Source organism: Amblyraja radiata, chromosome 12 (assembly GCF_010909765.2).
Source record: "Amblyraja radiata isolate CabotCenter1 chromosome 12, sAmbRad1.1.pri, whole genome shotgun sequence".
Lineage (NCBI taxonomy): Eukaryota > Metazoa > Chordata > Chondrichthyes > Rajiformes > Rajidae > Amblyraja > Amblyraja radiata.
In genome coordinates, this window is record NC_045967.1 from 31,067,020 (window position 1) to 31,094,152 (window position 27,133).

The window sequence follows — 27,133 nt, forward strand, 5'->3', positions numbered from 1 at the left end:
CCTCACCTAGGCAGTACAAAAGGGTTGTCACATTTCTGGCACTGACAAAGGTACAAAAAGTTAGTCGAACTGTTTTATCTTCTGCTCGTAGTGGTGAACCAGGCCTCCAAACCACATTTATGAATTATTTTCAAACAAATCACTCAACTGGTCTATCATTCATGTGTTAAGAGTCATTTATCAGATCAGGCCAGACACCGTTTGGCTGGGATTCCCTACAGAGTTCTCACACCCCAGATGGAAGAATCCTCTTTTTCCTTGTCAACTGTGGGTCTCCGAAGTTGTTGCTGCTCAGGTACTCAATATTTTTTTATATATATCTATATTACTAAAAGTCTGATCTTGACAATTTCCTGTTGCTCTGTATATTGATTTTAGAAAAAACGCTGTCACTTACGGCTGTGATTTTTGGCCATCTTACTCAGAGTCCCCCTCCGCTGTGCAGGACAAGATGATTTTTCCCATCAATGAAAAAGAAAAGAGTTATTAGTGTTTAAAAAATGTTGAGATTCTCTCCCCTGAAGGCCACGCCCCTTCCGGAGGGACTATAATACCCGGAAATGTGGTGCCTCAGTTCTCTGCAAAATGAGGGTGCGAGAGGTCGCAATTCTCAGTCTAACCTGTGAATAACACTGAACACATGTCTACTAAACTGTGATTTGTTTTACTGACCTGTCAGTGCCCTTAATGTAGTTTGAAAATGTAGTTTGAAAGTGTTAAAGCTATGGTGTCTTTGGTTTGAAAGTGCTAAAGCTGCGTTGCCTTCGGTTTGAAAGTGCTAAAGCTATGTTTCCTTCGGTTTGAAAGTGCTAAAGCTGTGTTGCCTTTGGTTTGACAGTGCTAAAGCTGTGTTGCTTTTGGTTTGAAAGTGCTAAAACTGTGTTGCTTTTGGTTTGAAAGTGCTAAAGCTGTGTAGCCTTTGGTTTAAAAGTGCTAAAGCTCTGTTGCCTTTGGTTTGAAAGTGGTAAAGCCGTGTTGCCTTTGGTTTGAAAGTGCTAAAGCTGCATTGCCTTTGGTTTGAAAGTGCTAAAGCTGCATTGCCTTTGGTTTGAAAGTGCTAAAGCTGCCTTGCCTTTGGTTTGAAAGTGCTAAAGCTGCCTTGCCTAATTAAAGCTGCCTTACCTAATTAAAGCAGCCTTGCCTAATTAAAGCTGCCTTGCCTAATTAAAGCTGCCTTGTCTAATTAAAGCTGCGGTGCCTAATTAAAGCTGCCTTGCCTAATTAAAGCTGCCTTGCCTTCTATCTATCTATATTACTAAAAGTCTCATCTTGACCACTTCCTGTTGCTCTGTATATTGATTTTAGAAATAAATAACGCTGCCACTTATGGCTGTGATGTTTGGCAATCTTACTCAGAGTCCCCCTCCGTTGTGCAGGACAAGAGGATTTTTCCCATCGATGAAAAATAAAAAGTTATTAATGTTTCAAAAATGTGGAGATTTGCTCTGAAGGCCACTCCCTTTCCAGAGGGACTATAAAACCTAGAAGTGTGGAGGTGCCTCTGTTCTCTGCAAGATTGGGGAGCGAGAGGTGGTAATTCTCAGTCTGAGCTGTGAATAACACTGAACACATGTCTACTAAACTGTAAGTGGTTTTACTGACCTGTCAGCTGTGTTGCCTTTGGTTTGAAAGTGCTAAAGCTGTGTTCCCTTTGGTTTGAAAGTGCTAAAGCTGTGATGCCTTTGGTTTGATAGTGCTAAAGCTGCCTTGCCTAATTAAAGCTGGCTTGCCTAATTAAAGCTGCCTTGCCTAATTAAAGCTGCCTTGCCTAATTAAAGCTGCCTTGCCTTCTATAAATAATTCAAAGTTTAATCTTGACCACTTCCTGTTTACGCTTTATATTGATATTAGAAAAAACGCTACCACGTATGGCTGTGATTTTCTGTGAGTTCCCCTCCGCTCATCAGGTGCCGAGGATTTTTCCCATCGATGAAAAGTAAAAGAGTTATTAGTGTTTAAAAAATGTTGAGATTCTCTCTCCTTTCAATCACGCCATGAAGGCCATGCCGCTTCTGGTGGGAGGGGGGAGGGACTATAAAACCCGGATGTTTGGCCGTAGCTCGGTCTCTGCAAGATGGGGGATGGAGAGATCATGACTCGTTGTCTTTAGTGGCTTTGCACCCTGCTTGAAATGGTATGAAACTGCACTTGAATTTGGTGGCCTTGCAACCTGCTTGAAGTGGTATGAAACTGCACTTGAATTTGGTGGCCTTGCACCCTGCTTGAAATGGAATTTCAAGGAATAACCGTGAATCAACTGCCAGCCCACCAGCCATGAGTGACTTTGCTGCCAGCACAACAGGCTTGAGTGACTGAGCCGCCAGCCCAAGAATCCATTCGGCCCACAATGTCCAAACTAGCCTTCTGGAAAACAGTCCCTTCAGCGCAAAACACCCATACTAGCGCTCCAGAAAGCCCCCCCCCCCCCTTCACTGGCCACCAATATTGGAATTGGTGGAGTGGTGGAATATGGCGTTGGGGACCAGCCCTCCCGTGTGAAGCTGGGACCTAACGGGTACCACTTAGTCTAGTCTAGTATATATATATTTTTTAATATATAAGCTTGTTTCTGAATGTTGGGACCTCTCAAACCCCAACTGAGCGAATTAGTCAAAGGAGAGCATGGACGTGATTTCACCTGACAGTTTGTCCCTGTGAGTCTCATGACCAAGTGCTTCCTCATCCATTTGTTGTTTTAACTTTAGCCTCTGGTTATCTCTTAATATCATGATAACACCCAGGTTTTCTGCCTGCTGTTGAGGTTTGGAGAAGGCTTTGATTGGACACATTGTTCCTTATCTCGTTACAACCGAGAGTCAGTAACTTTATCGTCCTTTTTCACATTGCAAGTCTACTTCATTCTGTGATTAATCAATGCTAGAGATTTACCTACAAACTGCTGTCCCACCTGGTTCAATTTGGCCACAATTACCTTTCCATATATGTCTACCTATCACCAACCAGTCTCTTCCCATCTCCTTCACATTTCTATATACTGACAATCTTTCCTGTTTCCTTGCTATCCTAATACAGGATAGGCCCAGTTGAGTTCTTCCGATGTACTGATTGCTGCATCAGCAGTCATTTTTGCCCAAAGGTCTTCATGGTGATATGCTCTTAGCATCCTCTGAGCCATTCCTGGAACATTTACAATCTGTGTACTGTATGTGACAACCTTCAAATGTTGATTGGCAATGAAAATGATATCCATCCTTTCATTCTGGGATGGTTTCTTTAAACCCGTTGCAAGTCATCAGTTCTCACAATAACCTGTTGCTCAAATTGGATCCTTTTACTATCATGATTTCTGAGGACTTACTGCAGCCACATGGCTGTAGTCATTGTCTTACAAATCCTATTTCAGCTCTACGTCTAAGATAATGCAGCCTCGATCATCCTCTGGAAAAGGTTTTGTAAATTGCTCATATCTAAGCTTCGCCCCAGTCTAGTTTCTGCAAAAACACTGAATCAAGCACTTTATTTTATTTTATTTTATGTTTATATTAACAAAAGCGCAATTACAGTTCAACTATTCTACCTACCCCATCGCGGGTTCGATCCATGTATCTGCCTGATCAAGCCCTCTAGGCGTCGCTCAAACGGAGACACTCCAGAAGGTCACGCAATCCCAAGCGCTCTCCCAGAAAATCGATGCTGGATCTCGTGGTAGCGGACTTTTATATGCCAACAGACAATAGACAATAGATCCAGGAGTAGGCCATTCGGCCCTTCGAGCCAGCACCGCCATTCAATGTGATCATGGCTGATCATCACCAATCAGTACCCCAGTCCTGCCTTCTCCCCATATCCCCTGACTCTGCTATTTTCAAGAGCCCTATCCAGCTCTCTCTTGAAAGCATCCAGAGAACCTGCCTTCACCGCCCTCTGAGGCAGAGAATTCCACAGACTCACCACACTCTGTGAGAAAAAGTGTTTCTTCGTCTCCGTTCTAAATGGCTTACTCATTATTCTTAAAATGTGGCCCCTGGTTCTGGACTCCCCCAACATCGGGAACATGTTTCCTGCCTCTAGCGTGTCCAAACCCTTACCAATCTTATATGTTTCAATGAGATTCCCTCTCATCCTTCTAAACTCCAGAGTGTACAAGCCCAGCTGCTCCATTCTCTCAGTATATGAAAGTACTGCCCTCCCAGGAATTAACATTGTAAACCTACGCTGCACTCCCTCAATAGCAAGAATGTCCTTCCTCAAATTAGAGGACCAAAACTGCACACAATACTCCAGGTGTGGTCTCACTAGGGCTCAGTACAACTGCAGAAGGACCTCTTTGCTCCTATATTCGATTCCTCTTGTTATAAAGGTCAACATGCCATTTGCTTTCATCACTGCCTGCTGTACCTGCATGCTTACTTTCATAGACTGATGAACAAGGACCCCCAGATCCCGTTGTACTTCCCCTTTTCCCAACTTGACACCATTAGTAATCTGCCTTCCTGTTTTTGCTACCAAAGTGGATAACCTCACATTTATTCACATTAAACTTCATCTGCCATGCATCTGCCCACTCCCGCAACCTGTCCAAGTCACCCTGCATTCTCAAGGCATCCTCCTCACAGTTCACACTGCCATCCAGCTTTGTGTCATCTGCAAATTTGCTAATGTTACTTTGAATCCCTTCATCCAAATCATTGGTGTAATTTGTAAATAGCTGTGGTCCCAGCACCGAGCCTTGCGGTACCCCACTAGTCACTGCCTGCCATTCTGAAAGGGACCCGTTAATCCCTACTCTTTGTTTCCTGTTTGCCAACCACTTCTCTATCCATGTCAGCACTCTACCCCCAATATCCCAATTTTGCCCACTAATCTCCTATGTGGTACCTTATCAAATGCTTTCTGAAAGTCTAGGTACACTACATCTACTGGTTCTCCCTCGTCCATTTTCCTAGTTACATCTTCAAAAAATTCCAGAAGATTAGTCAATCATGATTTCCCTTCGTAAATCCATGCTGACAGGACCGATCCTGTTACTGCTATTAAAATGTTCGGCTATTTCAAATTTTATGACTCCAGCAACTTCCCCACCACCAATGTCAGGCTAACTGGTCTATAATTCCCTGATTTCTCTCTCCTGCCTTTCTTAAAAAGTGATAACATTAACTACCCTCCAATCCACAGGAACTGACTATGAATCAATAGAACATCGGAAAATGATCTCCAATGCGTCCACGATTTCTAGAGCCACTTCCGTAAGTGCCCTGGGATGCAGACCATCAGGCCCTGGGGATTTATCAAACTGCAGTCCCAACAATGTACCCAACACCACTTCCTGCCTAATGTGAATTTCCCACAGTTCCTCCATCACGCTTGGTCCTCTGGCTTCCAGGAGATTGTTGGTGTCCTACTTTGTGAAGACAGATCCAAAGTACCTGTTCAACTCATGTTCCATTTCCTTGTTCCCCATAATAAATTCACCTGTGTCTGTCTTCAAGGGTAACTAATTGTATCCTCTTCACATACCAAATGAAGCTTTTACTATACTCCTATATATTCTTGGCTAGCTTACCTTCGTACCTCATCTTTTCCCTCCGATATTGCCTTTTTAATTATCTTCTGTTGCTCTTTAAAAGTTACCCAATCCTCTGGCTTCACGCTCATCTTTGAAATGTAATAACTCTGCTCTTTTATTTTTACACTGCCCTTGACGTCCCTTGTCAGCCCCGTTCGCCTCTTACTCCCCTTACTCCCCTTAGAATCTTCTTCCTATTTGGAATGAACTGATCCTGCACCTTCTGTACTATTCTGTAAGATAAACTTCGTGAACAAAAGGAACAAATTGATAACTTGCGAACCCTGGGCCAGGAGAGAGACTTGAAGATTGAAAAACTGGAACGGAGAATGAATGAAAATAATCGAGCACTCCAGCAATATAAGATTAAAAATATGGATCTGGAAAACAGAAGCCGTCAACTGAATTTTCGAATTGTTGGTTTGCCGGAAGGTCAAGAAGGAGATAATGTTATAAAATATGCATCTAAAATGATAAAGGAGATTTTCAACATTGAGCACAATGAAAATCTTCCATTTTTGGATAACGCACACAGGATTGGGAAGAAATCTGGTAATAAACCGAGACACTTGATTGTTCGGTTTCACTTTTTGCAAATGAAGGAGAATATTCTCCAGGCAGCAAAAAAGTTGGGCATGGTTGAATATGAAGGATGCAAGTTTCGGTTTGTTCCTGATTATAGTTACAAGCTTTTGGAAATAAGAAAGTATTTTCATAATGTAATGTCTGATCTAAGAAAAAGTTGCGCCCAGCCTTACTTTATCCAGCTAGACTGCGTATACGACTTTTCAATGGTAACATTCGTTTTTTTTTTTTTTTTTTTTTTTTTTAATATTTTATTTTATTAGAAGTAAGTACAGTCATATGGCACCAAAGTGCCTAATATATATTTTCATAATACATTTTATGTACAACTTCTTTTTTTTTTTTTTTTGTTACACTGAAAAAAGATTAGAATAAGAAAAAGAAGTTAGATAGTAAAGGATAGAAAGATCTGAAATATATAGTGTGTGAAAAAAGAAAACGAGTAAATGAAAAAAGTTGAGAGAGAGAATAGAGAGAAGAAAAGAAAAAAAGAGGAGATCATTATTTATAGTCTTGACCAACCCTCGTCCAGTCCTGAAACAGTTATTTTTTTACAATTGTGTTGCACCATATGATTCCAAAAAAACGACGAATGGAGACCAACTCGTTATGAATTGGTCTGATTTATCCATTAGGAGGAATCGCATTTCCTCAAGATGAGCGGTGTCCAACATACTTGCAATCCACATTTTAAGCGTACACATTCGATTTTTTAACAATCCTCAAGACGCTTCCAGCTTTTTGGAGATTTACAAAGGTGAAGGGGAGTAATTGATAGCTGATTAAGTTATAATTGAAGATTTACTGTTCCTATTTTGACAATATATCATTTGGTAATGATTAAGAATTTAACTGGATGAGTTGTTTTTCTTTTATATATATTAATTTTTAAGAATTTCTCCGTTAGTTTTTTACTTTTAAAAGTGAAGGAATTTGTGTTCCCCTGTCTTTAGACAAATTAAGTGAACGCAGTTCTTGTTTTTCATATTTTGACCTTGGATAAATAATATGTAGCTCTTGCTCTTCAGCTTCATTGCCAGCATGTTTTTTTTAAATTCTCTCTCAAACCATAACAATGATCGTATTATGGCTACTGAGTGGCAAATATGTTTTTTTCTACGTTGGGTGCTGTTGCTAGGAGAGATGGGGGTAGGGAAGGGATTAGGTAGCTGACTGACTGTCTATTGGTCAGTTTGGGCTTTACATGGGTGGGTGGGGGGGGGGGGGGTCTTTTGTTTCTTTTGTTTCTTATTTAATGTTTTTCATTTGTGCAAAATCTGAACTACAAAAATGTCTGAAATGTCGTCACTTCTGGCTCCGCCCTAGATTTTTCTTCTTCCGGTATCATGAACTATTAGGCTTTAAGAAATTAACCCTTTACATCCCACATGATTTTTACAAGCAATATGGATAAAGTTATTAATTTCCTTTCATGGAATGTCAATGGCTTGAACCATCCCATTAAGAGGAAAATTTGTTTTTAAGTTCTTCGCAGACTAAATGCTCAGATTATTTTTGTTCAGGAAACTCATGCAAGGCAAGATGACAATCAACGATTTTTCAAGTTTTGGAGCGGACAGCAGTTTCATTCAAATTCACAGGCTAAGGTGAAAGGAGTCTCTATTTTTATTGACTCCTCAATTCCGTTTGTTTATTATGAAACAATTTCTGATCCATATGGTAGATTTTTGGTGATTACTGGTGTTCTTTATAAGCAAAAAGTTGCTATGGTGAATGTTTACGCACCAAATATTGATCACCCTGAGTTTTTTAAAAAGGTAATTGCATCCTTTCCTAATTTAAATGAACACTTTTTAATAATGGGTGGAGATTTCAACTGCTGTCTGAACCCCTTGATTGACAGATCTACATCTGATCATGTGCTTCCAAATAAATCAGCTATTTTTATCAATCCTTTTTACTTGACTAGAATGTTAGAAGTTTGGAGATTCTTACACCCAAATGACAAAGAATTTTCTTTTTTTCTCATGTATATCATAGTTATTCTAGGATTGACTACTTTATAATAGATTCTCAGCTAGCTTCATCGGTCACTACATGTGAGTATGATGCAATTGCTATTTCTGATCACGCACCATTGAAACTATCAATCAAACTACCTGATTCCAAGTTTGGCGCTAAACAATGGCGATTTAATGCTACTTTGCTTCAAGACTTAAATTTTGTTAATTTTATTAAAGATCGGATTGCTTTTTTCTTCTTGACAAACTCTACTGAAGAAATATCCAATGGTGTCTGGGATGCTTTTAAGGCATATATTCGTGGACAAATTATTTCATACTGTGGGATTAAAAAAACAAACTCAAAAAGAAATACGTATATTGGCAGATGAGATTAAAGAAATTGATAAAAAAATATTCAAAAGCTCCTAGTTCAGACCTTCATAAGAACAGAGATAAACCAATTGCGATATGATTTGTTATTAGTATCACCGATTGAGAACCACCTACTTAAAACCAAAAGTCAATTTTATATACATGGTGAAAAATCTGGTAAATTACTCGCTAATCAATTGAAAGCGGTGTCGGCCAAACGTCAGATTACTAAAGTAAGTAAACGGGATGGTACACTAACTGTAGACCATGACAAAATTAATAAATCCTTTCAGGAATTTTATACCTCCCTATACCAATCAGAAATTCCTACTGATTCCAATATAATGCATGAGTTTTTAAAGGTACTGAACGTGCCAAAATTACCACATAATGAGTCTCTGTTGTTAGATGAACCCATCACAGAAGAAGAAATACAGAAAGCAATTATTTCAATGAATTCTGGTAAAGCACCTGGTTTAGATGGGTTTACAGTAGAATTTTTAAAGTATTTTTCAAGTTTATTGTCTCCCTGGCTATGCAAGGTTTTTAAAGAAGCCTTTTTAAGGAATAGATTACCACAATCTTTTTATGAAGCATCTGTTTCTTTAATTCTTAAAAAAGATAAAGACCCTACTGAAGTGACATCATATAGACCTATATCAATGTTAAATATAGATTCCAAAATTCCTTCCAAAATATTAGCGAAGAGATTGGAAAATATTTTACCACAAATTATCTCTGAAGATCAGACAGGTTTTATTAAAATTCGTTACTCATACTTTAATGTTAGGAGGTTAATGAATATTGTATATACAGCGTCAATTAAAACCTCAGAATGTGTCATTTCACGATGCCAAGAAGGCGTTTGATAGAGTTGGGAATACTTATTCAATATGCTTGAAAAATTTAAGATTGGTCCAAAATGTATTTCTTGGATCAAACTGATATATCATATACCTCAGGCTTCTGTACTTACTAATAATCAGAGATCCCCTTTTTTCAGGCTCTTTCGAGGTACTAGACAGGGCTGCCCTTTAAGTCCTTTACTGTTTGATATTGCTTTGGAAACTTTGGCCACCGCTATTAGGGAATCCCCTGATATTTTTGGTATTGACCGCGGGTATAAAACACATAAGCTATCTCTTTATGCAGATGATCTGTTATTATTCATTTCTAACCCTGAGAAATCTATTCTGGCAATAGTAGCATTACTTAATCAATTTAGTAGTTTCTCTGGTTTAAACTAAATCTTATAAGAGTGAGCTTTTTCCATTAAATAATCTAGTTTCAAATTATGGACAGTTTCCACTTAGATTGACTACCGAAAGTTTTACTTATTTAGGTATTAAGATTATCAAGAAACACAAGGATTTATTTAAAGCTAATTTTATGCCTTTAATTGACCATATCAAACAACAGTTTACTAAATGGTCACCAATGTCCTTATCTTTAATCAGCCAAACTAATGCTATTAAATGTTCATTTTACCTAAATGTTTGTATTTATTTCAGACGATACCAATTTTTATTGCCAAATCTTTCTTTGATACTATTGATTCCAAAATGTCTTCATATATATGGCAGAATAAACATTCTAGACTAAGTAAAAAATACTTACAGAAATCAAAAAAAGATGGTATTTTGGCATTGCCGAACCTTAGATTCTACTATTGGGCAATCAATGTTCGTTATCTAACATTTTGGACAAAAGATTTAGATGATACCCAATGCCCAGGATGGATAAATCTTGAACGTGATTCCCTACAAGGGCTATCATTGGCTTCTATTCTAGGGGCCTCGTTACCTTTTACAATTACGAGATTGAATAAATATACGACTAACCCAATAATAAGACATAGAAGCTGTCGAGACAGAAGACGTGTTTACACTGAGCGGCGGACTGGCATGCGATGCGAATAGGGCTGTTGAGCCAAAACCAAAAAGGCCTAAGGCAGGCAACGCCATTGTATTGGGAGACTCCATTGTGAGAGGTACGGACAGGGGTTTCTGCGGCAACAGACGGGATGCGAGGATGGTGTGCTGCCTTCCTGGTGCCAGGATCCAGGATGTCACGGACAGAGTGCAGAAAATCCTCAAGGGCGAAGGTGAACATCCGGAAGTGGTAGTGCATGTCGGCACAAACGATGTCGGAAAGAAGGGGATGAATATTCTGCAGCGTGACTTTAGAGAGCTCGAAAAAATGCTGAAAAGCAGGACCTCCAGGGTTGTTATCTCCGGTTTGCTTCCAGTTCCTCGTGCTGGCGAGAGCAGGAACAGGGAGATACGGGACCTGAACGTGTGGCTGAGGAACTGCTGCACGGGGCAGGGATTTAGATTCTTAGATCACTGGGATCTGTTTTGGGGTAAGGGGGAACTGTACAAAAGGGACAGATTGCATCTTAACAGGTGTGGGACCAGCATTCTGGCAGGCAGGTTTGCCACTGCTACACGGGTGGTTTTAAACTGAATAAGGGGGGTGGGGTGTCGAATGGGATAGTGGAGGATGGAGTTGAAGGGAAAGGGTTTCTTAAATGTGTAGGCGTAGAGACAGAGGGGTGTAAAATGATGGTAGAAGCAATAGGTAGCAAGGTGAAAAGTAAAAGTGGCAGGCAGGCAAATCCAGGGCAAAAATCGACATTCGTAATAAGGTGGATGAGTTGAAGGTGCAGATAGCTATTAATGACTATGATATAGTTGGGATCACGGAGACATGGCTCCAGGGTGACCAAGGCTGGGAGCTGAATATCCAGGGAAATTCAATATTCAGGAGGGATAGACAGAAAGGGAAAGGAGGTGGGGTAGCGTTGCTGGTTAGAGAGCAGATTAACACAATAGAAAGGAAGGACATTAGCTTTGAGGATGTGGAATCGATATGGGTAGAGCTGCGAAACACTAAGGGCAGAAAACGCTAGTGGGAGTTGTGTACAGGCCACCTAACAGTAGTAGTGGAGTTGGGGATGGCATCAAACAGGAAATTAGAAATGCGTGCAACAAAGGTAAAACAGTTATAATGGGTGACTTCAATCTACATATAGATTGGGTGAATCAAATTGGCAAGGGTGCTGAGGAAGAGGATTTCTTGGAATGTATGCGGGATAGTTTTCTAAACCAACATGTAGAGGAACCAACGAGAGAGCAGGCTATTCTAGACTGGGTATTGAGTAATGAGGAAGGGTTAGTTAGCAGTCTTGTTGTGCGTGGCCCCTTGGGCAAGAGTGACCATAATATGGTTGAGTTCTTCACTAGGATGGAGAGTGACATCGTTAATTCAGAAACAAGGGTCCTGAACTTAAAGAAAGGTAACTTTGAGGGTATGAGATGTGAATTGGCCAAGATAGACTGGCGATTGATTCTTAATGGGTTGACGGTGGATATGAAATGGAAGGCATTTAAAGACTGCATGGATGAACTACAACAATTGTTCATCCCAGTTTGGCAAAAAATAAATCAGGGAAGGTAGTACATCCGTGGATAACAAGGGAAATCAGGGATAGCATCAAAACAAAAGATGAAGCGTACAAATTAGCCAGAAAAAGCAGCCTACCAGAGGACTGGGAGAAATTCAGAGACCAGCAGAGGAGGACAAAGGGCTTAATTAGGAAAGGGAAAATAGATTATGAAAGAAAACTGGCAGGGAACATAAAAACTGACTGCAAAAGCTTTTATAGATATGTGAAGAGAAAAAGATTAGTTAAAACAAATGTAGGTCCCTTGCAGTCAGAAACAGGTGAATTGATCATGGGGAACAAGGACATGGCAGACCAATTGAATAACTACTTTGGTTCAGTCTTCACTAAGGAAGACATAAATAATCTGCCGGAAATAGCAAGGAACCGGAGGTCAAATGAGATGGAGGAACTGAGTGAAATCCAGCTTAGCCGGGAAGTGGTGTTAGGTAAATTGAATGGATTAAAGGCCGATAAATCCCCAGGGCCAGATAGGCTGCATCCCAGAGTACTTAAGGAAGTAGCCCCAGAAATAGTGTATGCATTAGTGATAATTTTTCAAAACTCTTTAGATTCGGGAGTAGTTCCTGAGGATTGGAGGGTAGCTAATGTAACACCACTTTTTAAAAAGGGAGGGAGAGAGAAAAGGGGTAATTACAGACCAGTTATTCTAACGTCGGTAGTGGGGAAACTGCTAGAATCAGTTATTAAAGATGGGATAGCAGCACATTTGGAAAGTGGTGAAATCATTGGACAAAGTCAGCATGGATTTATGAAGGGTAAATCATGTCTGACAAATCTTATAGAATTTTTCGAGGATGTAACTAGTAGTGTGGATAAGCGAGAACCAGTGGATGTGGTATATCTGGACTTTCAGAAGGCTTTCGACAAGGTCCCACATAAGAGATTAGTATACAGACTTAAAGCACACGGTATTGGGGGTTCAGTATTGATGTGGATAGAGAACTGGCTGGCAGACAGGAAGCAAAGAGTAGGAGTAAACGGGTCCTTTTCAGAATGGCAGGCAGTGACTAGTGGGGTACCGCAAGGCTCAGTTCTGGGACCCCAGCTATTTACGATATATATTAATGATTTGAACGAGGGAATTGAATGCAACATCTCCAAGTTTGCGGATGACACGAAGCTGGGGGGCAGTGTTAGCTGTGAGGAGGATGCTAGGAGGCTGCAAGGTGGATAGGCTGGGTGAGTGGGCAAATGCATGGCAGATGCAGTATAATGTGGATAAATGTGAGGTTATCCACTTTGGTGGCAAAAACAGGAAAGTAGACTATTATCTGAATGGTGGCCGATTAGGAAAGGGGGAGATGCAACGAGACCTGGGTGTCATGGTACACCAGTCATTAAAAGTAGGCATGCAGGTGCAGCAGGCAGTGTAGAAGGCGAATGGTATGTTAGCATTCATAGCAAAAGGATTTGAGTATAGGAGCAGGGAAGTTCTACTGCAGTTGTACAGGGTCTTGGTGAGACCACACCTGGAGTATTGCGTACAGTTTTGGTCTCCTAATCTGAGGAAATACATTCTTGCCATAGAGGGAGTACAGAGTAGGTTCACTAGACTGATTCCTGGGATGTCAGGACTTTCATATGAAGAAAGACTGGATAGACTCGGTTTGTACTCGCTAGAGTTTAGAAGATTGAGGGGGGATCTTATAGAAACTTACAAAATTCTTAAGGGGTTGGACAGGCTAGATGCAGGAAGATTGTTCCCGATGTTGGGGAAGTCCAGAACAAGAGGTCACAGTTTAAGGATAAGGGGGAAATCTTTTAGGACCGAGATGAGGAAAACATTTTTCACACAGAGAGTGGTGAATCTCTGGAATTCTCTGCTGCAGAAGGTAGTTGAGGCCAGTTCATTGGCTATATTTAAGAGGGAGTTAGATGTGGCCCTTGTGGCTAAAGGGATCAGGGGGTATGGAGAGAAGGCAGGTACAGGATACTGAGTTGGATGATCAGCCATGATCATATTGAATGGCGGTGCAGGCTCGAAGGGCCGAATGGCCTACTCCTGCACCTATTTTCTATATTTCTATGTTTCTATACGTTTCGAATATGGTTTCAATTTCGTAAATGTTTTGGACTAAATTATTTTATCTTATCTTATCAGGTCCTATCTTATCTAATATTTTCTTCCAACCTTCTAGTACTGATCAAGCCTTTCTGTTATGGAAGAGGAAGGGATTAGTAGCTTTTCGTGATTTGTTTTTGGATGTTTGTTTTATGTCTTTCGAACAACACTCCAATAAATATAATTTACCTAATTCACACTTTTTTAGATATTAACAAATTAGAAATTTTTTGAAGGCTACTCTATCCTTTTTTCCACTACCACATCAAACCGAAATTTTGGAAAAAAATTTACATTTGAACCCTTATCAGAAAGGATTAATAACGACTATTTATGAGTTGATTTTGAAATGACAAATAGATATATTTGATAAAATTAAGAATGACTGGGAAAGAGAACTCCAAATTTCTCTATCTATAGAGAAATGGGAGAGGATTCATCAATTAGTCAATACCTCTTCAATGTGTGCAAGACACGCTCTGATACAATTCAAGGTGGTTCACAGAGTTCATATGTCAAAAGATAAGTTAGCTCGTTTTTATGGTCATATAAATCCTACCTGTGACTGATGTAACTCTGAAGTAGCCTCACTGACCCATATGTTTTGGTCCGGCCCACTTTTGGAAAAATATTGGAAAGAAATGTTTGATACTGTTTCTGTAGTTTTAGGTAGTGATTTACAACCTCACCCTATTACTGCAATTTTTGGGCTACCAATGTTAGATTCTATTCATTTGTCCCGTTCCGCCCATCGGTTGATTGCTTTTACTACATTAATCGCCAGAAGATCTATTTTATTTAAATACACAATACACAATACACCATACAATTTATTTGTCACTTGAACCTCATAGAGGCTCAAATGAAATGTTGTTTCTGCAGTCATACACACATGAAAAAAAAGACCCAAGACACAACACAATTTACACAGACATCCATCACAGCGCATCTCCTCCTCGCTGTGATGGAAGGCAAAAAAACTTATCTCTCTCCTGTACTCCCCATTTCCCTCCCGATGTCAGAGTCAAAGCCCCCGGCGTGCGATGGCAATTGTCCCGCGGCCATTAAAGCCACGCCGGGCGATGCAAGGCCACGCTCCGGGTCTTGTTGTTGGAGCCCCCGGCGGGCTCTAGCAAAGTCCCACAGCCGTTGAAGCCACGCCGGGCGGTGATGTAAGGCCCCGCTCCAGGCACTCCTCGACCCCGCGACTCGGGCGGGAGAAGTCGCCATTGCGGAAGCCCCGAAAAGCGGTCTCCCAGCAGGGACCCGCGGGCTCCCGACATTACTGTCTGCCAGACCTGCGGTAAGCCTCCGAATCTCCGGGGGTCGGGTCACAGCAGCGCGCCACCACCGCTCCTCCCGCTCCGGACTCAGCCAGCTCTATGATGGTGAGTAGCTCCGCAGCTCCGTGACTGGAGCCCCAGGACGTTCCTGCTGGAGGCCGCTCCACATTGCAGCCCCAACGACAACAGAGACCCGACAGGGAAAAAGGTCGGGTTCTCCGTGCAGGGGAAAGATTTTAAAAGTTTCTCCCCCCCACCCCCCGCCCCCCCACACACATACACACACATACCCCATCAAAAAAATAATAAAAACTACATTAAAACGGGACAAAAAATAACAAAAAGACAAACGGACTGCAGAGGCCGCTGCGACGTGAGTCGCGCCGCCCACCGAGAATGGAAAGACTCCAACCCTCTGACCACACTCCATTGGTACTCTGAAACTATATCATGTTTAAATTCAGAAAAAATCAGGAGTGACATTGTTGAACCCTTGGTTAAATTTGATAAGACTTGAGGAAAATTTATTCAACACATTCACACAACATAAATTGCTCCTTCTCCAACCGTTATAAAAATTATTTTACCTCTATATGGTGGAACGGACTTGATGACAAACAGACTTAAATTGTTGAAATTCTCAGCTCAGATTCTGTTTTGCTTTTTTTTTGCTTTTTTTTTTAGTTTAGGGGGGTTTTGTTTCTTCCTTTTTTCCTTTTTTTTTTCATTTCATCTTTGTGTTTCTTTCCTACATATATAAGTTTTCTTTTAAACATTTAACTACATTTACATAGATATATTCAATGTGCATTTTGACACTGGACTCATATTTAGGTTATACCTGTTATTAATATAATCCTGATCCCTATGTATCAATATCATTGTTATGTTTATCATTATTCTTCTTGTTTTTTTGTTTTGTTTTTGATTTGTTTTTGTTTTTTGGAAAAAAAGGAAGGAAAGTGCATCAGTGAAACACGCCTGCAAAGTACATGTTTTGGCACGCTACCTGAGCTATCCAAAGGATTGGCTGAAGTCTCTGCAAGTGCCTCTCAAAACACAATCCCTGGATTCCAATCTTCTCTCAGATCCTCACTCATTTGAATTAGATTAATGGGATCCACAATAAGGAAAAGTCAGGCAGTTGCTCTGAGTTTTTCAACCAAAAGTTGTGATATCTCAATGACTCATTTCTTTAATATGAAAATTATTTCTCAAATAATTTTAATGGTGCTAATTTAAAAACTGGTGAAGGAGAATAATGAATAATAATACAGTTCAGTAATGGATTAAAAGGCAAGGATATTAAATTAATTGGCTGTTCACTGTCATTAACAGATACCACTTCTTAGCACATTGTAGAATTAAAAAATGGTCAGCAACAAAATTATCAAACTCAAGCTGTGTTCGAGCACTTTAATTTAAATAGGAGCTTACTACTCTCTGTTTTGAAGTGTGGCCCTAACACTCAATGAGGCATGGCTTCAACAAGGTGGAGAGTGTTCCATAAAACACTGCTGAGCTTTAACTGTACAATGTGAGTGTGAATTTAAAGCACAACTGAATACCAGCCTGACCGACCGCATGGCTGCCTGGATTCAGTGATAACCTTTGTGGTTCCTCAAGAGATGCAGAAAATTCAGAGAATCACATTAGCAGTTTATCACTCCCTGAACCTTTGGGAAGCATGTAACAAAGCCAAACCTTATAATGCCAGCTGCTATCTCCTCAACCAGAAGGCTATGAATTGCCCTGTCATTGAATAGACATCTGATGTGCTGCAAATTGGGAAATCTATATTACTAAAAATCTCATCTTGACCACTTCCTGTTGTTCTGTATATTGATTTTAGAAAAAAACACTGCCACTTACGGCTGTGATTTTTGGCCTTACACAGTCCCCTTCCCCCTTGCGCAGGACAAGAGGATTTTTCCCATTGATGAAAGATAAAAGAGTTATTAGTGTTTAAAAAATATTGAGATTTTCTCTCCTGATGGCCACGCCTCTTCCGGAGGCACTATAAAACCCGGATGTGTTGAGTGCCTCAGTCGGTCTCTGCAAGATTTAAGGAGCGAGAGGGTCACGTCTCTCAGTCTGAGCTCTGAATAACACTGAACATATGTTTACTAAACTGTCAGTGTGGTTTTACTGACCTTGAGTGCCCTTAATGTGGTTTGAAAATGAAAATGTGGTTTGCTTGAAAAAGCACAGAAAATGGTTGGTGGTGGTTGGTTTGAAATAAAGCACAGCAAATGGTTGGTGGTGGTTGGTTTGAAATAAAGCACAGCAAATGGTTGGTGGTGGTTTGGGTTGAAATAAAGCACAGCAAATGGTTGGTGGTGGTTGGTTTGAAATGGCAAATGATTAAAAGTCTAAACTTGACAACTTCCTGTTTGCACTGTATATTGATTTTAGATAAAATGCTACCACACGGCTGTGATTTTGGGCCATCATACTCAGCTCATCAGGTGCAGAGGATTCTTCCCATCAATGAAAAATAAAAGTGTTATTATTGTTTAAAAAATGTTGAGAATCTCTCTCCTGTCAATCACGTCATGAAGGCCACACCCCTTCCTGTGGAAGGGGGGGAGGGATTATAAAATCCGGAAGTGTGGGTGTCGCTCTGTCTCTGCTAGATGGGGGAGTGAGAGGTCACGACTCTGTCTGAGCTGTGAATCAACTGAACACACTGAATGTCTACTGAATTGTGAGTGTGGTGTTTATGTGGTGTTTTGCGGTGTTTTATGTGGTTTTATGGTGGTTTTATGGTGGATTCACCCTGCTTGAAATTGTATGAAACTGCATTTGAATTTGGTGGCCTTGCACCCTGCTTGAAATGGTATAAAACTGCTCTTGAGTTTGGTGGCCTTGCACCCTACTTGAAGTGGCATGAAACTGCACTTGAATTTTGTGGGCTTGCACCCTGCTTGAAGTGGAATGAAACTGCACTTGAGTTTGGTGTCCTTGCACCACGCTTGAAGTGGTAGGAAACTGCACTTGAATTTGATGGCCCTGCACCCTGCCTGAAATGGCATGAAACTGCACTTGAATTTGGTGGCATTGCACCCTGCTTGAAGTTGTAGAAAACTGCACTTGAGTTTGGTGCCCTAGTACCCTGCTTGAAGTGGTGGAAAACTGCACTTGAATTTGGTGGCCCTGCACCCTGCTTGTAGTGGTAGGATGCTACACTTGAATTTGGTGGCCTTCCATCCTGTTTGAAGTGGTCTGAAACTGCACTTGAATTCGGTGGCCTTGCACCCTGCTTGAAGTGGTAGGAAACTGCATTTGAGTTTGGAGGACTTGCACCCTGTTTGAAGTGGCATGAAACTGCACTTGAATTTGTTGGCCTTGCACCCTGCTTGAAGTGGTATGAAACTGCACTTGAATTTGTTGGCCTTGCACCCTGCTTGAAGTGGTCTTCTTCCTCGTGTCCGGCCGTATCACGTCTTTCCGGTCGGTCAGTGATGGTTGACGGTCGATGGTTGCAGAATTGGCTACTTCAGTCAGTCACTGTGGTAGTTTCTGTCATCAGCATTGCCCGGGATGCGCCATGTGGAGGCTTCTGCTTGCATCCCGCTTCAAGTGGTATGAAACTGCACTTGAATTTGATGGCCTTGCACCCTGCTTGAAGTGGTATGGAACTGCACTTGAATTCGATGGCCTTGCACCCTGCTTGAAGTGGTATGGAACTGCACTTGAATTCGATGGCCTTGCACCCTGCTTGCAATGGAATTTCAAGGAATAGCTGTGAGTCAACTGGCAGCCCACCAGCCATGAGTGAGCTGCCAGCACATCAGGCTTGAGTGACTGAGCTGCCACCATTTGGCCCACAATGCCCATACTAGCCCTCTGGAAACCAGTCCATTTAGCCCACAACACCCATACTAGCGCTCCAGAAAGCCCCCCCCCTCCCCCGCCACTGGCCACCAATATTGGAATTGTAGGAGAGGTGGAATATTGCATTGGGGGAGCAGCCCACCTGAGTGAACATGGGACCCAATGGGTCCCACTTAGTCTAGTATGACATAAAGCACAAAGATAATTAGAGGGATGCTGCTGAACGTACCAAGTGCTTTCTGTTCCCATTACAAATGTTCAGGAGCCAGGACTCAGGATTCAGGATGTTCAGGAGTCAGGATGGCAAATGCATTTACAATACAGGGAAAGCACTCACAACTCTGCTTGCGAAATGTGACAGATTTCCATCACAAATCGGAAGCAGTATTTTCCGATAGAGGCAGACAGGACAATGGTTCCTAGAAGACTCTGAGAGGATGTGTCCTCCAGTCAAGTGCACCTCCATTCCTCATGTCTGAGGTCAGCATCATCATTACTTATATCTGCTGCTCTTAGTCATGCAGGATGAGCACCACACCAGGCCCCATTATCAATTGGCAAAAGGCATTCTTGGGGTTCAAACAAACGTGCTCTGTGGCTTCCAACATCAATTTTCAGATCCATTTCTCACAGTCTGCTTTAACTGACTCCCTATCAACCCAACTATGATGATGATGATGATGATGATGATGTTGCTTTGACTTAGTTGAGGTGGGAGCTAGTCCCTGCTAATCAGCCCTGGTTTCCTTTGCATGATCCACACAGATTGTTACGGCTGCGTGAATCATGAATCAGTTTTATTGGAGAGTCCGCAATGGAATGCTGCAAAAAAAAAGACATCACCTCTGTGCTCTGCATGTTTCATGAGAGTGCAGACCTCCTTTGTAAAACATTTTATCTCCTCATGCAACACAACCATTTGTATCAGTGGTTTAAATTCGCACCACTGATTTTAATGCAGTGTATTAATGTTTAGGAGTGTGACAAAATCACGGGTGCACTCCATCACAGTGGCTTTTTTTCACTATCATTTCAATGGATTGGTTCAACGCTAAATTTTAGGATGCATATTATGAAATATCATGGCTAAATTCCGTATCTTGATGAATAATAAACATAATGAATTTACTAGTTTACAGAAGAAGCAACTGAGTGACAATGATATTTCTGAATAATGACACAGTGAGCAGACTGGCTCGTTTTGTAGCACTAGTGTCTCTCTTATTAGTCACTTCTGACTTTCAAACTTGTATCTGATTTGAGCCTCCCCATAAAAACGGGAATGTCAGACTGCAGGGGAGGCCGTTACTTTGTAATAAGTAGGTTACACAGCTATTTGGGAAGGTACAGGATTAGCTGAAAGAGAACAAATTAGTATTTATTGGCTCTTAAATGATGTCAGTAGCTTTTCCGCCTTGGAATAGTTACATTCAGAATAGCAAAAACCGTGAGCTCTGATTCTGCAGGTGAAACTTGCCAAAAACCAACCCGGAATTGATATTGGGACCATCAATCCAGCTACTATATGTTCCATAGAAAGTCTTTCTTCAGATATTTTTGGTGGAAGTTAATGTAGATGTCAATATTTACTGGAATTTCCAACTTCAAGTGATCACAAAAGCTTGGGAACCATCTCATCGGTGAGCTGAATGACAAAGGGGAGAATCTGTATGTTTTGTAGTTATTTTTCACAGAATATATTGAGCCAAACAAAATATACTTTCAAGCATACATACATTCTGTTCTATGTTCTATGTTTTCTACATTCAATTGCATTGCAATTTACCAGTAACGATGCATTTTCTTCTCATGCTGAACTGTATTGTCTCTTCAGTACTCTTGTGTGCTGTAGACTGAGCATGTTCCAAACCAAATCCTCAGCCAGAACAAAGCAAAAGAGGGCAATGTAATGGAGAATTGTTGAACCACTTTACTATGAAAAGATTAAATTGCACTCATCATTTGGAGTTGTTCATAAATATCTAATTGTACTCAATTAAGGGTAATAAAAGTTTGGATTGACACTAGATTATAAAAACTGCAGAACAGATGTTTAAAGGACAAAATAATTTTGTAACCTGTTATTCCTTTGCAAATGCCCAGCAAAATATAATTTAACTTGATATTATACAACTTTGTTAATTCCTTTCCACTCAAAATATTTTTACAAAACAAAGAAGAGATATATCTATTTTGGAAATAAATTATTTTGAAGATTGTACATACAATTTTCTAATAAGCTACATTGCAGACATGTGGGAAAAACAGTTGTAACAATATTAAATGTGCCTTGGAGGAAAGCAGCAGTCATTTGTGTTCCTCTAGATCGTTTGTAGGATTTCTTTGGCAATGTTGGTGGGAAAACGAGTGTGGGTCAACAACTGCATGCGATCCTTTTTTGGTTTGCTTCAGGCTTGAGAAATAATGGACTTGCACCCCCAGAGAGTGTCCTCAATCTGCTGGAGAGCAGTGTCTGTATGTCTGTAAAGCCGCTTAGGTGTGGCGTGCGCTGTTTCACCTGCTGCACTTGGACGCTGACGTGCCTGTGCATTAACTTGTTCTTTCTGCTGACTCTTTCCCACTCCCATCTCCCTCTCCCTAACATGTGGTGGTTGATCACCTTCATTGTTATGAAGGGCCTTACATAACTTGTTGTTTCAATAAGTAAGAGCTGTCATCTTCATGTGTCCTCAGACTTGTATGCTAAGGTTCCTTTTCACCTTACTACTTGCCATGCTCCTCCCATTCATTGTGTTATATTCTAGCCTTATTTATTCTCCCAAAATGAACAACCTGACTTCTTTATGGTTAAATTCCATTTGTTATTTCTCTGTCTAATTGACCAATATTAATCAGAAACATAGGATCATGTTTTCGCATGTCAAGAACATCAACAATCCTCTTGTTATCATCAACATTTCTAATGCCTCCTATATTCACATGCAGATCATGAATATAGATAACAAATAGCGTGTGATCTGATACACCACTGATCACAAGCTTCTAATTGTAAAAATAATCCTCGACTGTCACCTATCTCCTATCATCGTTAATTTTGGATCCTGTTTTCCAAATTACCATTTAGTCTATGGGTTCTTACATTTGGACCAGTCTCAATATTGGGAGCATGTCAAAGATCTTGTTGAAGCATACGTAGACCATATCAACTGGCCTCATCAACACAAACTGCCACAACTCATCATTAGTTCTAGCAATCTGCAAGTGCTTTAGATGTACTGAAGGCCAGTTGAAAGAATTCAATTCAATTCCATACAAGCATAAGAATTGCTTTCCTTTTTTATTTTTATTTTGTTTGTTGCAGTAGATGTAGTCCACTCGTCGAAAGTACCTGGTCTCGACTCAAAACGCCACTCATTCCTTCTCTCCAGAGATGCTGCCTGTCCCGCTGAGTTACTTCAGGATTTTGTGTCTATCTTCGTTGTTACCAGCATCTGCAATTCCTTCCTACACATGCCGAATGTACCTAGTGAGACTAACAAACCACAGAGTATCAGCACCTTAATAGCTGAAAGCTGCCCAGTTTATGGTAAGTTGCCTCATGAGGTCTGAACATCTCCCCTACTGTCTGAGGTGACCAACTGAGCAGGTGTGCATAACTGGCAACTGCTGACGGATATGCTGTGTCGATTCTGTCACTGGAGTTTTCTCTCCAGGACACAAGCCTGAGCAGAGATATATAGAAGCCTCAATGATCAAAGGGTCAGGACCTTCTCTTAGCTGAGCTGCCATACCTGAACATCTCACCCATGTATCCAGATCTCAAGATGCCAGAACTTTGGCTTTCTCCCTGACTTCTATCAGTGAAAAGAACTTCACTACATGAAGACCAGGGGGAGATTTCACTGGCAATGCCCCATGAGAGAGTTGTCATAGAAGATTTTATGGATTGTGAAAACCTATCCTCTCAACCATCCCAAAGTCTGGAGGAGTCTAGTGAGCTCTGCAATTCTATTTTTATCTGAATTCCCTTTTGTTGAAGGGCAAACTCCTAAAATGTCATATGTCTCAATGTACAGCAGGATGAAGGAGATAGTTATAGACATCAGGTTAATATTACCCCTGATCTGACATTTAAGCGACAGCTAAAAGGGCAAACCAATGCCTCTATTTCCATAGGAGACTAAGGAAATTCGACATGTCTCTAATGAGAAGCTTTTACACACTTCTCCCAATGCACCATAGAAAGCATATAGTCAGATTGCATCACAACAACCTGGAAACAGCTCTGCCCAAGACCGCAAGAAACTACAGAGAATTGTGGATGCAGTCTAGCCATTATACAGACCACTGTTGATGCCATCTACACTTTATCATGCCTGTAAAAACAGCCAATATAATCAAGGACTTATCCCACTATAGTTATTCCTTCTTCTGCCCACTCCCGTTGAGCAAAATGTACATAAACTTGAAAGCACGCACCACTAGACACAGCAACAGCTTCTTCCCTTCTGTTACCAGGCTTCTGAATGGTCCGAATAAGCTCAGGTACTGTCCGATTTGCCTCCACCCCATCTATGGAACTGATTCTCTACAATGCTGAGAACTGCATTCTGCAAACTGTATCTTCCCCTTTGCTCTATTCATCATAAATGAATTTGACTTGTTTGTATTTATGGAAAGTATTATCTGATCTGATTGGGTTGCATTCAAAATTTAAAAAAAAGTTTTTTGTTGTACGTCAGTACACATGACAATGATAAATCCAAATCTAAACCTAAAACTTCACAGATACTCAGTCAGGACTCAAACTGTTTGAATCTCTGATAGAACATTTCCTTTTTTATTGTGCTCCTTTGTGGATGCATGAACTTTCCAAATATGGCAACTATTTCCATTATAGCACTAATTTGTGAAAAATAACATGTGTTCATACAGGATGGGACATTAGCATTCGTTAATGAAGACAGCCTTGGATCAGAATCTTTAATTAATTTAGTTTCCTTGTTCAAAAGGACAGAACAAGAGCACTCGAGATATCATAATAAATTCGAGAAGAATTCATCAGTAAACAGCATAGATTTTCCCCTTGCAGAGGAATAGTGTAGTAGGAGATGTGACTATTGATATGGTTACTGAAAAGCAATTGTGGGATATTAAGTGAATTTGTCTTAACAATGGTGTATGGTATGAGTTACAAAGAAAGGGAATATTATTATTGCATGAAAATTTGAAAGATTCATTGGATCAATGTAATGATAGAACAACATTCGGAGTGCCCTGTAATAAGATCAGCTTACCTCAATAATTCCTAAAGCAGTCACTCAAAACCATTACCTGATCCTAATAATACAACTTGTTCATTAGATTTCAACTTCTTTACCCGTCATCTTCATCCCGAAGGATAGAGTCCAGAACTTACATCCACCAACTTCTAATGTAAACTCTATTGTTGCTTCCTGTGTGTTTTTGTTATACTGGGGCTTTTTAAAATGTACTCATTGTCAGACTGTGGGTATTGCCAGCAAGGGTGCATTTATTGTACATCCCCAATGTATTGTACATCACTGTTCCAAAAATATTATTTCTCTGAAACACCAGTCAACTGGCATGCTAGTCTCCCAAGGTCTGGTGCAACACTCCTCAAGTTGTATTGTCCATATACTGTTTTAAGATAACCTCTTGGATACACTAAACAAATTCGATCCCATCCAAACTTATTACACAAAGGAAATCCCTGACAATATTAGGGAGGTTAAAGTCACCCACAATTACAACCCTAATGCTTTCCGTGATCTGCCTACATATCTGTTCCTCTATCTCCCACTACCTATTGGGTTGTATGTAGTATACTCCCATTATAGCAATTGCACTTTCTTATATTGAGCTCTACCATTTCTGACTCAGTGGATAAACCCTGCAGTCCACTCTGAGTGCTGCTGTCCTGAGTCCTCCACCCTCTTTTACCTCCATTTCTATCATTTTGAAACATTAAAACCGTGGAATGAGTCGCCAGCTATGTCCTTCTCACAATCAAGTCTCCATAATGGCCACAACATCATAGTTCCATGCACTGATCCAGGCTCTAAGTTAATCCACTTTACCCATGATAAACCATGAATTGAAAGAAATACCCTTCATCCATCAGTTCCACCATGTTCCTCAACCTCTCCCAATCTGTTGTTCCTCGAAGACAATGGCCAAAGCCTCTACCATCCCGTCAATCCTTTTATTTGCTGAATTATTGCTCCAGTTCCCATCCTCCTGCCACTCTGTTTTAACCCCTCCGGAATAGCATTGGTGAAGATCCATGCCAGGATATTGATTTCCCTCCAGTTCAGATGCAAACCATCCCTGTTGCATAGATCCTTGCGCTTTGTTCAAAACTAAAGTGTGTTGCCTGTTGTTGAAAGTGCAATCACATTGTTATCAATGCCTGTTCGATCAAATGACGTACTAAACTACAATTTTAGTGATTCACAATTTTAGTGTTTCACTTTGCAGTTACTTTCGGCAATCTCATTTATCGTGTGATGTGCTGACATTTTTCCATTAACCTTTGGCCAGGCTAAGTGTTATCCTCCAAAATACAAACTACAATTCCATTGATTGTTAACACAAAAAAGGAAGTTTAAATTCCTTATTCTTCTTTTAAGATTTAGACATGAGCTAGGAAATCTGTAGTTTCTGTGCACATTTACTAAATATGATTTGCATAATGTTTTCTATCTTTAAAAACAATATTTAGTCATGTGCATTTGAGCCTGTACATAATTTACAGATCAATCAGTACACTAAGTTTCAGCAGCAATTGAAAATAACTGCACTGTATGCAAGTTTTGATCAACTACCTTTGAATTTTGACGGCCTTAGTATGGAACACATGAAAACAAGAGTGGCTAAATTAGTTCAATTAATTGAGCAGGCAAATAGGCGGGACTGGTGAAAAGATAATTACTATACTGTGAAATGTCTTGAATATAAACTACCATTTCCTTTATTTTTGATGAGTAAAGTTATTGGATATTGCACAGGTGAATATTTTACTTCTCATCCATTATATTGATTTATTGAGAATTTGGCTACATTAACAGAAAGAATGTGGTGGAGCTGGGTCAGGTCTTCTGACTGAGCTCAAAACAAACAGTTGTTTGTATAATTCATATTACGCAGAAAACAGGATCTACAGTATTTAAAGTACAGAAGAATGACTGAAGGTACGGGAACTTCTCCCACTAAAAGCAAGAACATTTTCCCAAAAATATAGCAAGTGGAGAATGTGCAAAAATGTTGCACATGGAATGATTTCATCTGTCGGGTTGTTTCGTTTGGATGGTGTTGGGTGACATTTTATTTCTCCCTGAGCAGAGCACAGTGTTTCTGGTATTTCAGCTGAAGTCTCCAAACTTTCATAAGTATCAACCCAAAACCACTGAAAATTAAACTTTAATGAATTGCATGAAACTTGTGCAAACCATCTCTCCTCACTGTCATTATCATACTGAATGAGTCAGTCAATGAAATCGAAAAACAGTCAGCATTATTATCACTTTTAGAACGGGAATTTGAGATAATCTGGGTAATTAGAGGCCAGTTAATTTGACATATTCAGTGAGCACAATTGTGATTTTAATTAAAGATGAAATTACGAACATCCAGATAAAGAAAATATAATTAGGAGCAGCCAGATTGGATTTTAGAAGGAACAATTGTGTTTGAGAAACCTGAAGGAATATTTTGATGAGATGGTAAATGTAGAGAATGAGGCAATGCATATGTATTTTCAGATAGTTTTTGATAAAATATCATGCGAGATTGTTGAAGAAGATTATTCTAAAAGGAAACAGAAGAAAAAAATCGATTTAAACAGTTTAGGAATATTAAGTAATGTTAAAGGACGCTTCTTAAAATGGGTGGTAGTCTCATACTGTTTTGTTCTGAGAAAAGTTTTGCCCATTGTGTTTATCAGTGATTTAGACACAGCAAGGTGAATTGGGGTACAAATATTGACGTGTGGGTGACTTTAACAATAATTCTGAGGATCAAAAGAAAGCTTTAACATAAACAAAATTCACA